Source organism: Vulpes lagopus, chromosome 19, assembly GCF_018345385.1.
Source record: "Vulpes lagopus strain Blue_001 chromosome 19, ASM1834538v1, whole genome shotgun sequence".
NCBI classification, from domain to species: Eukaryota; Metazoa; Chordata; class Mammalia; order Carnivora; family Canidae; genus Vulpes; species Vulpes lagopus.
Window position 1 is genome coordinate 11,461,330 of NC_054842.1, and position 16,308 is coordinate 11,477,637.

Genomic DNA, 16,308 nt, shown 5'->3' on the forward strand with positions numbered 1-16,308 from the left:
TCCATCTCGAGGTGATTGCTTATGGCTTTTAAAACTCCCAAGTCGGGATCCTGGGTGGCGCAGCGGTTTGGCGCCTGCCTTTGGCCCAGGGCGCGATCCTGGAGACCCGGGATCGAATCCCACATCAGGCTCCCGGTGCATGGAGCCTGCTTCTTCCTCCGCCTGTGTCTCTGCCTCTCTCTCTCTCTCTCTCTCTGTGACTATCATAAATAAATAAAAAATAAAATAAAATAAAACTCCCAAGTCCTCAATTTCCAACCATCAGACACATTAACAGCAGCTCCTCTCTTCCTTTCATCAAGTTAGCTCGGTGGTTCTCAAACTTTAAGCATCAGAATTGCGTGGAACGCTTGTTGAAACTCACTTCTGAGCCCCACCTACAGAACTTCTGGTTCTCTGGCTCTGGATGAGGCCCCAAATTGCGCAAGTCTATCAAGCTGTCAGGTGATGTAGATGTTATCAGGGACCGTGCTTTGCGGACCTGTATGCAGAGGACCTGTGCATCTCTTTGATCTCAAGTGAATCACAATTATTTTTTTTGCTTCTGACCTTTCTTACATTCTCAGGAACCTGTCTCAGTGGCTTCCGCTTTCAGGATAAAAGCTGGAAGTACTTTCCAAATGACATAAGTAAAAGGCCGAAAGCAGTGGAGAATGAAGAATGCCTTCTAAGCTCGGTGGCTTTTTCTGCCCAGAATGATAGCAGCAGCTGGTGTTCTAATCTTCGGTGGGAAAATGGACAAGATTTCCTGTTGGGGAAAGAGATTTACCTAATACCTGGCAGACAGGAAGATCTCCCAATAAAAGAGCTATCCCAGTGCCTTATTTCTACTACATAAATTTCACTGATTAATAATCCCCAAAAATGTTCAATAAACACCGAATGAGCCTTTAGTGCCTTACTCTTGCATGTGAACATATAGCCAGAAATAGCAAGATATGTGAGGAAAGACCCTAACATGAAGGAGATTAAAATAGCAAATCAATGAAAGTAACTTGGAGGAAACAATCCATACAGAAACCAGACTAAAACTTAAAAGTTATTAATGTCATTATAGATGTATAATGTATAGCATCTATAGTTTGCATTATCTTTTTTCTTTAATCCAAGAGATATTTAAGAGTTGGGTCTTTGTTTAATTAACAACTGGATAGATTCTGCTGTTACTTTTGGCCTGCACGTTTTTGGTTTCGGGGAGCTACTGAAATTTCCTTTGTGGCCTGATAAATGGTTAATATTTTTAAATGTTCCACAGGAGTTTGGAAAGAAAATCTGTTTGTTGTGTTCAAAATTTCATATGCATATTTTCAAGCTTATTAACTGACATGTCTGAATCTTCCAAACCTTTTTATGTTGCTTTATCCTGATTGCCACTTCATGGGAAAGGTGTTTTGGAGTTACTCATTATGATTTTGGATTTGGCAATTAATTGTTTCTAGGTTTTGTTCAGGGACAGTGAGCTTAGAAAAATAACAACAAAATGATCCCAGTGGAAATAAATATAGAAGAAAAACATTATTAAAGATAAAAACAGAAATGAATGAAACAGAAGGAGGGAAAAATCTAACCAGGAGGTATAAATTCAGAGGGCGGGAGATGGTTTCCATGGTTCTCTTCTGGGTTGTAATTTCCCCCAGGGAACTAGACGCAGAAACTGACCCTGGTGCCCTATGGTCTCCAGCTCTCCCTAAGATATGATATGTTCCATGCTCAGGTTACCAGCTCAGGGAATCAACTATCCGGGAGACACAAGCTGAAATCTGGGAGCCTTCGAAGTTTACTCCATCACTCTGAAGGCCTGGGAGAGAGCATCATCATTCTTCTAGCACCAGATTAAAAGTGTAAATACACTGAAAAACCCAGATGCCACCTCCCTTATGGATGGGAGGTTTTCAACCTTCCAATATTAATCTATAGTCTTTAAAATTTCTGGCCTCCTGGGATGTCTTTTCCCTTTAATAACAAAATTAATCGGGGATCCCTGGGTGGCGCAGCGGTTTGGCGCCTGTCTTTGGCCCAGGGCGCGATCCTGGAGACCCGGGATCGAATCCCACATCGGGCTCCCGGTGCATGGAGCCTGCTTCTCCCTCTGCCTGTGTCTCTGCCTCTCTCTCTCTCTCTCTGTGTGACTATCATAAATAAATAAAAATTTAAAAAAAATTTAAAAAAAAATAACAAAATTAATCACTCTAAAGTCTATTACACATACTGTGGCAACTCCAGAATGGGCTAGATTTCCAGGGAAATTACATTTTTTGGTCACTTCTTGCAACAAATTCCTTAATAATTGTTCCTTTCTCACCATCTTATCTCCAGCACATCCTATTCACCTTTGACCCTGCTCCCCCTCATGCACCTGATGGTGCTTTCTTCTTCTTCCTTCCCCAAAGCCCATGTTACTGTGCAAAAATATTTTACTGATGGTGTGGCAATAACAGAGGTTACAACATTGAAAGGAAATAACTTAAAAGTATTAGATATAGTCATAGTAAGGGTGTTAGAAAGCAGGCACTTGCACACTGCTGGTGGTAGAGCAGTTTGGCCATATATATTGAAATAACAAATGTCCATCTGTACTGGCCCAGCAGTGCTTCTAAAAATTTATCCAAATCATATATATTATGACATTTGAAAAATAACATATGCAGGGATCCCTGTGTGGCTCAGCAGTTTAGCACCTGCCTTCACGCCCAGGGCGTGATCCTGGAGTCCCAAGATCGAGTCCCATTTCGGGCTCCCTGCCTGGAGCCTGCTTCTCTCTCTGCCTGTGTCTCTGCCTCTCTGTGTCTCTCATGAATAAATAAATAACAATTTTTACAAAAAAAAAATAACATGTGCAAAAAACTATTCAGTGCAGCCTCATCTATATTTTTTAAAAACTGTAACTCAAATGTCTATCAGCAAAATACTGATTAAGTTAGAAATGAATTTCTCTTTGCGTATTGATAACAAAAACTACTCCAAGACTAGTTATTAAAGAAGAAAAGATGCCTAACATTGAGCATAATATACTAACATTTGTAAAGAGAAAAAAAAAGAAACAAGAATGCATGTAGATATTTGTCCATATATTCAAGAAATAGCTCCAACACCCCTTGAAGGAAAGACAAGAAGCCAGTAGCTACTGACTGACTGTTGGAGGGGCCCTGAGTGGGTGCAGGGCTGGGTAGAAGAGGCATACTTTGTACAGTTCAAATTGAAACCACAAGACTGTACTACCTATTCTACCCACACATAATTTAAATGAATATATATTTTAAATTATATATAACATATACATATGTTTTATACATACACACATATATACGTATCCCCATAAATGGACAAAGCGTAGTGTGACTCATCTGCATTCTGCAAGCCTCCCCAGCTATGTGCCACCCTCCTCTCTCAGACTTTCCCTGTAGCTCCATTTTACCCCTCCCTCCTCTTCTACTCAGTCCAGGACTGATGTTCTTCCTTCTTTGTCTTCAGGGGAGTATTGTCTCAGTCCCATCATCTTATCTGATGGACCCATTACTCACGTCCTCTGGAGGAACTGATCTAATCTTTCATCAGCAGGAAGGTTGTTAAGGAATTTCCTGAAACAAATATTGTCCGCTCCTGATTGTTACTTTTAGGAATGCAAAGAGTCTGTAGATTATTTGAATTTTGAGTTTTCTCTTAACAAATCTCAAGCCAAGTTATTAAGCCAACCTCCTTAACAGTCTCTGAAAGGGGAAGGGCTGGTTCCCTTTCCTCTTTCCTAGTACACAGTTAACACTGAATATTCTTATCCATCCAACTCGGCAAGCAGCTCTGATTTTCTGCCTGAGGATATATTCACATGTGATAGGGTGATGTCAAATGTTTAACATTTCCTTTGAGATTTGTAAAAAATTATTTGTAAGCTTAGGAAGACATTTCCCATATGGAAATTAGCCATTCACCTATTTTTCTACTGTTATTTGTTCAGTTTTTGCATTAGATTATTTAGTCCATTTGGGATTGATTTTGGTGAACATTGGCAATTGAGTTCTAAGTTTATTATGCTTCAGAATAATTAACCAGTTATCCCAGCACTAACATTCTCCCTTTCCTCGGGCACTTGTGATGCTTCTTTCATTGCAGACCAGTTGTTGTTTAGGGTTTTTTTTTTTCTTTTTAAGATTTTATTTCTTTATTTGAGAGTGAGAGGGTGAGCACAAGCAGGGTGAGAGACAGAGGGAGAAGCAGACTCTCCACTGAGCAGGGAGCCCAATGCGGGTCTCAACCCCAGGACTCTGGGATCATAACCTGAGCCAAAGGCACTTAACCAACTAAGCCACCCAGGTGCCTCCAGACCAGTTTTTTTAAAATATGCACATGAAGGTCTATTTCTAGCTTATGTATTTTAGATCTCTATTTGTGAAGTAATTGGAGATTATTCTGAATAATTTGGTTTTAAAATTTTATAACACGAAAGAAAGAAAAATTACCTGCAGAGAATGAAGGGGCAAGATGACAATGAGAACCTAGGGAGGGGGATGGTTAAGACAAGGCAGTGCACCATGTGTAATGGGTAGTCATTTAGAGTTGAAGCTCTGAGCTATGCTAATAGCCAGCTTGTGGCTGCAGAATATCAAATTATGAGAGAAAAAGTCTGGCATGGTGACCCTCTGGAGTTCACAGCAGTCTGGAGTTCACAGCAGTCTGGGAGCAGGATCAGAGGAATCTCATTAACCATACATTCATTCAACAAATATATACTCAGTCTACTATACATCAAGAAAAACATTGGCTCCAGAGTCCAAAGCAGTGAACAAAAAAGTAGCATCCTGTCTCACAGAATCTACTGGAACTAGAGAGAAAAATAGTAGAATACATAGTCAATGGGGGTTATGCATCTTGATTTCCTTTTGAGATATGCATTGTGGGTAATTGTCAATTTTTGGCAGGCAGAACATGAATCTCCTTATATTTGAGTTATGTATTGCTTGCTGTCTTGGGTTAGGTTGCCTATAAGTAGAACCGGAGAATGGATTCTTGTGCATGTGATTTATTGGGAAGTGTTCCTAGAGGGGAGTGAGGAAACTAAAACAGGGCATAGGAACGGCTAAGTAGGTGTAGTCTGCCTGGCAACAAGATCTGTCCTGAACCCACTGGCAGCTCTGAACCATAAATCACAACCCAGAGTTGGTTCCATCTTGAAGATGACTTACTTTCGAATGCTAGTAGCAGTCAAATATTGATGGAAGGCTACTAGGGATGAGCAGCCTAATTTCCAAGGTTAAGGTGGTTACTGTTCACATAAGAGTCAATTTCAGCAGAAGGAAGTAAATGGAGGATGAGTACACTGGCCAGGTAGCGAAAACCTTGGTGAAAAGTCAGGAGCATGAACTACATTCACCAAATGAGCCTGACCCTAGCCTTACCTGTAATTCTAACTAGTGCACTAGAAGTAACCCCAGCTCCAGTCCTATAGTTCTCTTTGTCCTAAAGTTAGCAAAAGCCATAAAATCCTAGCCCAAACCATAAAATCCTAAATCTACTGTTTCAACCCTAGACCTACATCAGCCCTAAGTCTAACCTAGTCCCAATTGTAACCCTGACTTTAGACTTATCCCAAACATAATTCTAGCACTAGATTAGCTTGAGCCCTATCCTTTGCCCCAATCTGAGCCCTGATCCTAACCCTAACCTTAACTGCAGTTATAGCTCTGACCCTAACCCTAGTCATAGTCCTTTAGTTCTCTTTATTCTTTCCTGAGAGTTTTTTTTTTTTGAGCCCAAATCCCCAGTCTTTCCAATATTTCTGTGAACCGCCCTGTATCTTATCAATATAGTCCCATTTTATTTAATCAAAGTCCATTTCTGTTGCTTCCAGTTAAGAGCCCTGGCTAATGTGGAAACGGGTCCCCCAGAATAGATGCAAACTAAAGAAAGACCCTAAAATTTCAGAGCACATATGGAGTGGATATCTGGTCTGCCTGGGGACCACAGCAATGAAATCTAGCTCACTTTAAGGGAGAGAGACAAAATGGGAATGGTTCCCATAAGAGCCAGCAGGGATGGAGAGATAAACAGAATGTGCTCACCCACAGGGATATTAAAGTGGAGCTAATTGATCATGTAATATCTACTACTAAAATAGATAACAGTGTACTAAGATGCTATTTGATTTGTATGACTCCTGTCCCACCCACCCACCCCCAAAAAAGTTTAGGTCTGGAAAACAGAGGTATAATTTGAAACACTGTGATGGAAAATCATGACCCTCACCCAAGTGCCACACCTAAGACGCATTAGGAGTCTTTGTATGAATGGGAGGCCCAAGTGCCTGTGAGAAAAAATACTTCCACCACGCACAGAAACATACTTTGCATCTTCCTCCTAGTATTTTCCAAAGACTTGAAATCATTGATTATAGAAACAGTGCACCAGGGAAAGGGAAATTCCTGGACTGGCAGGGGAATACTTGGCACCGGCTTTGAAATAGCAAACCCAAACTGATTTGACCAAGAGATCTTGCAAAATGACAACAGATCGCCATAGGCTTCATCAGTTGATATCTTAAATATCGCAGTTGCTCTTCCAGATGTGGTTTCCTTACTGGAGTAAATCAACCTCAACATTTGGTACATAACTTGTTATTTGGCTAATGCATTTTTCTTTAGCTCAGGATATAAAAGGGGAAAAAAATCAGGGTTTTTTTTTTTTTTCACCTCCTAAGGTAATTAGTGCACTTTTAAATTTTGCCCCAGGATTATATCCACTCTGGCTCTGTGCCACTTTAGTTCATGGTGACATTGACCCTTTAATCATCCTATAGGATATCACACAGATTCATTATATTGAGGCCATAATGCTGATACAATCAGAAAAGACAGAAGTAACAAGCCCTCTAGATTCCCTAATAATATATACTTACCCCTGTGAGGATAGGATATAAGATTTAAGAAATCCTAAGAAAATTCAGATACGTTTTATTTGGTTGAGTTATCCGACAAGCCAGTGGCCCCTACTTCAAAGCAAAGAGGAAATTACCATTTCTTCTATCTCTACCACTAAGAAAGATGCACAATGTTTGCTGGACCTCTTTGTATTTCCTAAGCAAATATTCAGATGTATTACTCTGAGTCTCCTAAATCATATGAAATGATGGCAAATTTGAGTGGATCCAGGAACAAAAAGCCTCTCCAGCCTGTCCAGTCTAATGAGCAAAAGGCTTTGTGATTTGCTCCATATACTCCAATGGATGCAATGCTACTCTAAGCGTCTGTGTCAGATACTTGTGGATCCTGTGATCAGTCCTGACACCACTAGCTCAGGGGTGGTACCCATAAACTTGAAACAGGGCACCCTCTTTTTATCAAGTAACTACCTTTGAGAAACAGTTCTTAGAAGCTGCTGGTAAATACCATTAGATATTAAGTAGCCTTGGGATATGAGCTGCTTATCATGAACTGAGTTTTATAATCCACCAAACCATTAAGATGGGTGTGTCCAGTGTTATTACCACCTTGTTAATTGTGTGTCCTGAAGGCATTAGCAAGCTGCCTGAGCAGGTTGGTTACACTCCCAACACACCTACTCTTGATGCATAGAAACTCTCCTTTTAAAGAAAGAAAGAAACTGCTTTATTTTTTAAAGTAATCTCTATACCCAATATGGGGCTCAAACTCGTGACCCTGAGATCAAGAGTGCTCTGCCCACTGAGACAGCCAGGTGCCCGTAGAAACCCCCTTTTAACCCACAGCTTTTTCCTCTTTGGGAGTTCCTTTTGACCAGTTGACTATTGAAGAAAAAGTCAAACCTGGCTTACAACTTTTTCCAAGGTTTCTTGGAACCAACCAAAAGTGGACTGCTTTGGCATTATAGATAAGAAAGATGGCTTTGAAAACTAAATGTAAGAAAATCCTCCCAGTAGGGGAACTTTTAAATAGCAAATCCACTTTTCTAGATAGAGAAAGGCCCAGAAGTAAAGAGCAACAGGATTCACAGGCAGTGCCTAAAGGCCACAAGAAGTGAAAGCCTCCTAGGACATCATTCGTTTCATAATCTTATCCTGATACATTTAATGCAACGGTCTCCCACACACTCTTCTACTGTGCCCCCTCTTGGTCCTTCTGCTATGCCCTCTAGACTTACAGTCTGTCATCAACCAAATCCCCTGACTGTTCACTTGGCTGCTCCCACAACCCTCTCCTGGTTACTTTTTTGTCCCACACCTCAAATGCTTTTGTCATTGTCTACCACTCTCATCATATTTTTACTTTCCCAATCACTAAAATACTCTACTGTGTATACTCTAAACTACCCTGAACCTACCTCTCTTTCCTCATTAAACTCAACTGGAAAAACCAACTCTGGTTAAATCCAACTTTCTTCCTCCCTGTATGCCAACATGGAGCAGAGGATTGTGGTTGGCCAAAAATACGCAATCATGCTGATCGAGCCCTGCTTTAAATTTAAAACCCACACTCCTAAAATGGTCTCTCAGGCGTCCAGGAAATCCTACATTTTCTTAGATAATTCACTGTTTCCCTCTTTGAGCTAACTATTTCAGTTTCTCTCTCCTGCAACATCTGATATTCTCACCACTACCCTCACTCACAGTGGAAGCACTGAATCAACCCATTTACATCTATCTGAATCCATGAACCCTGTCTCCCCTCTTATACAGTGAATGGGCAGCACCCCCACCACACACACACACACACACACACACACACACGTTTTCTGGATCCATCCTCTCTCTCCTGCGTCATCAATTGGCCCTCCAGCATTAACTTGATATATTCCAATTTTTTTCTCTTGCTAGATACAATGTCATGAAAAGAAATTAGGAAATTTGATGAAATTGATTTATTTTTAGCAAAATTCAGACTAATAGCAATAGCTTCAAATAGAAAAAAATTCAATAAAACAATAACCAAAGAAATTGAAAAATTTATGAAAGAGTCCCAATCCCTCAGAAAGCTAAGTCAAGGTAATTTTTATGAACCCAACTTCATTAATAATATGTCCTTTTAATTTTTGTAAAGATTTTATTTTATGCATTTGAGAGAGAGAACATGATTGCAGGGGGCAGTAGAGGGAGAGGGAGATCTAGAATTCCCACTGAGCAGGGAGCCCGATGCGGGGCTCAATCCCAGAACCCCAGGATCATGACCTGAGCTGAAGGCAGATGCTTAACCAACTGAGTCACTGAGGTGCCCCAATAATATGTACTTTTAAATTGAAGTATAGTTTGCACACCATGTTACATTAGTTTCAGGTATACAGCATAGTAATTCCACAACTCTATTCATTATGCTGTGCTCACAAGTGTAGCTCCCACCTGTCACCACACAGCACTATTACAGTACCATTGACTAGACTCCCTCTGCTGTGCCTTTTATTTCTGTGTCTTATTCATTCTATAACTGGAAGCCTGTGCCTCCCTTTTTGCCCATCCCTCCTCCCTCCTCGCCTCTGGCAGTCACCAATTTGTTCTCTGTATTTATAGGTCTGTTTCTGCTTTGATTCTTTATTTTTTAGATTCCACATGTCAGTGAAATCATATGGCATTGGCCTTTCTCTGACTAATTTCACTTAGCATAATAGCAGAACCGTGTACATTTTAGGTAACTTGTCAGAAAAGGCCTTCTTGTCTTTTAGAGATACATACTGAAGTATTTATGAATGAAATTATATGTTGTCTGGGATTGGGATTTGCTTCAAGATAATTGAAGGGATGAGGGAACTGAGTAAGGATGGAGATAGATGTGCTCTGCCTTGGTCATTGTTGAAGTTGGTGATGAATAAATGGAACCCATTATATGATTTTATTTTCATGTTTGAATTTTTTTATAGTTTCTTTTAAAAAACCTGCTGACTATGTTGGTCATGGCTGTTAATCTTGGAATATCAAAGGATGAGGCACAGCCTCTAGATATACATTATCCAGATCATCTCTTTAAAAAGAGGAAGAAGAGGGATCCCTGGGTGGCGCAGCGGTTTAGCGCCTGCCTTTGGCCCAGGGCGCGGTCCTGGAGACCCGGGATCGAATCCCATGTCGGGCTCCCAGTGCATGGAGCCTGCTTCTCCCTCTGCCTGTCTCTCTCTCTGTGTGACTATCATAAATAAATAAAAATTAAAAATTAAAAAATAAAAAATAAAAAGAGGAAGAAGAGGGGGACCTGACTGGCTTAGTGAGTGGAGCATGTGACTCCTGACCCCTGGGTCATGAGTTCGAGTTCCACTTTGGATGTAGAAATTACTTAAAAATAAAACCTTTCTTGGACACCTGGGTGGCTCAGTGATTGAGCATCTGCCTTTGGCTCAGGTCGTGATTCCTGAGTCCTGGGATCGAGTTCCACATCAGGCTCCCCGCAGGGAGCTCCCTTCTGCCTCCGCCTATGTCTCTGCCTCTCTCTCTCTATGTGACTCATGAATAAATAAAATCTTTAAAAAAATAATTTAAAAAATAAGACCTTTTAAAAGCTTAAAAATATATTAAAAGAGGAAGAGAAACTAAGAAGAAATTAGAGAAAATGGCATACTTAGAGAATCTTTTTAAGAAGTGTTTTCTCTGAATTGTTCCAGGTTTTACCTGAAACCCCTGTCACAGTGGATACAATGTGACTAATAAAACAGTTTATAGTTTTCTTCCAGTAGCACAGTTTTTGTTTAATTATTCAGGACCCCAGAGAATTTTTACTACTAAAATGAGGGGAAAACAGTGTACTGCCAGCTAAAAAACTCAATTCTCACAGGTGCATTATTCTGTTTTTCAACCCTCAGTTCTGTGCAATTCCTGTACTTACCTATTTCTAGGACAGAAAAAAACCCTTTAATGACTGTCACTTCATATTTTGCTTTCTGGTCAGAATTTGTACCCCTTGATGGTTTTTTCAATTGTCTCACATATTGTTTTTATATTTTATTTTTATTTTTTATTTTATTTATTTATTTTAAAGATTTGATGCATCTATTTGAGAAAGAGAGAGAGCATGAGCAGCAGGGAGAGGGAGAAGCAGACTCCTCACTGAGCAGGGAGCCAAACACAGGGCTGGACCTCAGGATCGTGAGATCATGACCTGAGCTGAAGGCAGATGCTTAACAGACTGAGCCACCCAGGCGTCCCGAAACATCTTATGTATTCTTATATATTTATCCTTACATATGAACTGCAGGACACTGTCATTTCCTTAAAATAAAATTTCTTTGGCATTTGATTGGTGTTATATACAATCGACTGATTAATTTGGGGGATAAATGACATATCACAACAACAGTTTTTCCATCTGGTGAACTTGGCTAACATGTAATGACTATCCTTGGGTTTTAGTGAACTCTAATTAAACATGACAGCCCTGCATTAGCTGCACTCAGGCAGACATGGGGGGCCTCCAGGTGGCCTTGACCAGAGAGTTCTGCAGAGGCCAGAGACCTGAGTGAACCATTTGCAGGCTGAGCACAAGAGATGACAAGAATAACAGGATAGATTTTTGGAAAATGTAAACACTCGGATTTACCAGGGAAAAGGTCAGAACTTCCTGTAGTCAGGTTTGATGTGGACTCAGGCTGGGTGTGAGCGAACCAAGAAAGGCACGTCCAAACAATCGAGGACACTGCTGCTTTATTAGTTGTGTCACCTATGCTTTCTGTCTACACTTTCTTTTCCTAATTTATTGTGCCTTCTATTTTTATATTTTTGTCCTTCCTATGACTTTCAGTGTTTTAAAAATCATGTTCTGGGCGCCTGGGTGGCTCAGTTGGTTGAATGTCTTCCTTCAGCCTAGGTTATGATCCTGGGGTCCGGGTTCGAGTCTCATGTTGGTTGCCCTGCTCAGCGGAGAGCCTACTTCTACAGCTCCCTCTGTCACTCCCTCTGCTTGTCCCATTTCACACTCACTCTTTCAAATAATAAATAAAATCTTTAAAAAAATCATATTCTTTTGGGTGTCTTTTGTAAACCCCAGAAAACTAGACTTTTCTTTTACCCAGTCTGAAAGTCTTCTCTTTCTGAAGCAGGATTTAACTTTTTGAAGCTTCTTATGATCACCAATTACACATTGGCCTTATTCTTTTCATGCTCTATGTTTGACTTTATTATGCTTTATCATTGTTCCCCTCTATTGAGCATATTGCCTATGCTCCAACTGTTTTAATTCCTTTAGCAATAAGCCCTAACATCTACAAATGTGTCTATCTCTCCATCAAAATGACACATTACCCAAGACAATATCTTCAGACTTACCTTCTTTTGTAAAATTTTTAAAAAAATTTTATTGTAGTATAGTTGACATTTGATGTTCATTAGTTGCAGGCATATGACAGGATGATTCAACTTCTCTATACGTTATGCTGTGCTCACCACAAGTGTCTGTCACCACACACTATTGTGTGTGTATAAGTGTCTGATACACACACAGTATCACTGCCTTTATTCCCTCTGCTACACCGTTCATCTCCATGACTTTTTCATTCAGTAACTGGAAGCCTACACCTCCCCCTCCCCTTCACCCATTTGCCCATTCCCCTACCCTCAACCCCCAGACTTAATTTCCTTCTCCAGCTTCTTTCCTCAGCAGGGATTTTGTGGAAATTGCACTTTCACTTCAAGTTACTAATTTTATTTATATTTAAATAATTTGTTCATGACCAGTGAATTAAACATTCTCATCATATTATTAAAAGTTATTTCAGGGATCCCTGGGTGGCGCAGCGGTTTAGCGCCTGCCTTTGGCCCAGGGCGCGATCCTGGAGACCCGGGATCGAATCCCACGTCGGGCTCCCGGTGCATGGAGCCTGCTTCTCCCTCTGCCTGTGTCTCTGCTTCTCTCTCTCTCACTGTGTGCCTATCATAAATAAATAAAATTAAAAAATAAATAAATAAATAAATAAAATAAAAGTTATTTCAACTTAAGGGGGCACTTGGGTGGCTCAGTCAGTTAAATACCTGCCTCAGGTTCAGATCATGGTCCTGGGGTCCTGGGATGGAGCCCCGCATTGGATTCTCTCTCTTGCGCTCTATTGAGTGTGTACTCAATATCTCTCTCTCAAATAAAATCTTTTAAAAATTTATTTTGACTTTATGCCGGTTTCAATGCTTACCATTATTTTTTAAATAAACTTACTTTAGAATTGTTTTAGATTGTTAGAAAAATTACCAAGATAGCACAAAGATTTCTCATGCCCCACACCCATTTTTCTCTGTTAACATCTTATCTTAGTATGGCCCTCTTGTCTCAAAGATTGATACAGAACTAACGTGCGTGTTTTATTCAGATATGGGTTGGGTATTTTTAGAATGTCACTCAATTGAGATTTGTCTGATGTATTTCTCATTATTAGACTGGGATTATGGGTTGGGGCAGGAGGACCACAGAGGTGAAGTGTCCTTCTCATCACATCATATCAGGAGTACCTGATGTCAACACGACGTCACTGTTGACAAAAGCCTTGATCACCTGGCAGAGGTGGTGCTTACCGGGTTTCTACACTGTAAAGTGACTCTTTTCCCCCCTTTCTATACTGAACTTTCTGGAAGGAAGTTTCTATATTTAACCCAAACTTTGAGAGTGGGAAGTTCTGTGTCACCCCCTTGAGAATGGAGATCTATATACTTTATTTGGAATTCTTCTGCATGGGAGATTTTTCTCTTCCCCTCCATGTATTTATTTATTCAATCATTTATTTATGTTAGTGTGTATTCATGGATATTTAATTTCTACTTTGGGTTATAATCCAAATCACTCAATTCCACTTCATTTTTCGCTCAAATTGTTTTGCTTTAACCATTGGGAATTCTTTTAGTTGACCCCTGTGTCCCATTGACATAACCCATCACTTTTGGTTTGGTTTTGGTTTTAGAGCATTTCTTTTCCTTTTGTTCTCCTTTCTTTTTTTTTAAGATTTATTTATTTTAGGTAGAGAGAGAGCAGAGGTGCAGGGTATAGGGTTGCAGAGGGAGAGGGAGAAGGAGAGAGAATCTCCAGCAGACTCCCTGCTGAGCACAGAGCCTGACGTTCAGCTCAATCCTACAACCTTGAGATCATGACCTGAGCTGAAATCAAGAGTTTGTCACTTAACCCACTGCAGTACTCAGGCGCCCCAAACACATATTACACTTTATCATTATTGTTTTGCATGTCATCTTTTAGCCTCTTCATTTGCATTGATGTTTGTTTGTTTTCCTAGAGTACATCCTCAAGTAGGATTGATGTCTTTTTTTTTATAAATAAATATCGATCTCTTAAAAATTTAAAGGTAAATCTGAAAGAAATAGAAACAGACTGTAAAACCTTTCAAACCAATTGAGACAGGGAGGAAAAGACTCAATAAAATGTGTTCTTCTTAGCAAACTTTTGAAATAGAGAGGAGTAGAGGAAACAAAGACTTGATCAGGTTTCCTCAAGCTGTGTGCCATTTGGAGAAGCCTGGGTGGCTCAGTGGGTTGAGCGTCTGCCTTTGGCACAGGTCATAATCCCATGGTCATGGGATTGAGTCCTGCATCAGGCTCCCCAGAGGGAGCCTGCTTCTCCCTCTGCCTATGTCTCTGCTTCTCTCTGTGTCTCTCATGAATAAATAAAATCTTAAAAAAAAATGTTGTGTGCTATTTCTTCCATCTGGCACTGGGATGTGCAACCCCGGAGCTGCTTCACAGGAGGCTTCCGAATGGAAGCCAACTCCAGTTTGAGTCCTTTTCAGGAAGAAGACCCACCCTCTCTGCAGCACATCCAAGATGATGAGCCATGGCTGCTCCTGCCTTCTGCCCTTGCCTTTTTGCTCTTGTCCGCAAGAACATCATCCCATGTGGTTTGGGGAGGCTTTGTGTCCTGTCCCACTGAATGATTCAAGTTAAACGAAAGCCATGAGAGCTTCATTCCTGTTCCTGAAAGTCCTTCTTTGTCACCTCAACTAACAAACTGAGTACCATTTTTTTAAGAGCCCACTGCTGTATGCCATCAGTATAATTGCTCCATGTGGGGTGGGCTTGGGAGGAATAGAGTAAACTGTTTCTGCCCTGCCATATTCCCTTAGCTAACTCGGCTTCAACTGTGCCAAGGTCTTATACCCTACGTGGAGGTTATTTCTTACCAGCTTCTTTATTATGAAGCTCCAGCCAGAGGAACCGGAGCCTGTTCTTATTGGGTCAACGACTTTATGTTGCTAACCGTGATAAATTTAGTAACAGCAGGGGGAAAATGTTCTACTTGCTGATGCTGAGCACTGTGAGATTGTTACTATTGTTTTCTTTTCACAGCCCTGGCAGTGCAGAACCCGCTGACCCTGCTTCTCCTTATTCCCAGTGTGACATAATCAGAGTGTCTAGAGAAGTTTCCATCCAGGCTCTTTGCTTTGCTTTGACAGTTTCCAACAGAATCTGTGCTAAACACAAACACTGACCAATATGCATAACAGTCATGGCAGGGTAAGGGTTTTAGTCTGGGTCTCCACCTAATGGAAGCCCCAGATATTTCAAGCTCTGTTTGGTGAGCCCACAAGACATGGGGAGGAGAGCAGATAAGTGAGATCGGGAAAGAAAAGATAGCCAAAGAAGGGTGTTTTTATCAAGCAAAAAGAACTGGAACTTAATCACATGGAGGAAGTTGGGCAGCCAGCATAAAATTTACATTGTCCTAAGGGGAAAGGCAGCAGAAACTTCTGGAACCAGGTCTTCAATACTCCCCAGAACTTCCCGGCCACTGTACTGAGCAGGGTAGCCTTCAGTTGCCTGAAGAGGTGAAGGAGATGCAGGTGCTGGCAGCTGGCACTGGCTGTAAGGCCATGGGAGATAAAGGTCGAGTCCCAGCTGTGTCCCTCACAACAGGTTTTCCTCAAGTTAATTCATATGTCCTAATATCCTGGATGGTGTGATGGTCCTTGTACCTTGCCTGACCATAAGTACTGGCATCTTTTCTTGGCAACAGTCTCCACCCCTAATTCCCTATAGTCAGATGACCTTGCCGGGCCAATCAGATAACCTCATGCTTCTTCTTGAAGCATAAAGTGAAGTAAAACAATAAGCTTATAATTTGAATAATAAAGCAGTTTTTCTCTATCCTTTACAAATTAAATTGAATAAAAATATATCTTTTGTGTGTGTGCCTGTTTCTCAGATCCCCTGTGGCAGAAAATGCTAGCAGAGCACCAAAATCTGTTCTCCCCTTCTTCCTGGTTGCTTAAGTAGACATTTCCCAGCTTCCCTCTAGTGACTATGGCCATGTAACTAAGACCTCTAGCCAGTGAAACTTGAGTGGAAGTGGTTTGTGTGTTCCTGCCAGGCCCGGCTCATCGAACCTCCCCTACAGGCTCCTCCATGCTCTTTCCCTGAGCTCCTCACTGAGTTGGTCATGCCCA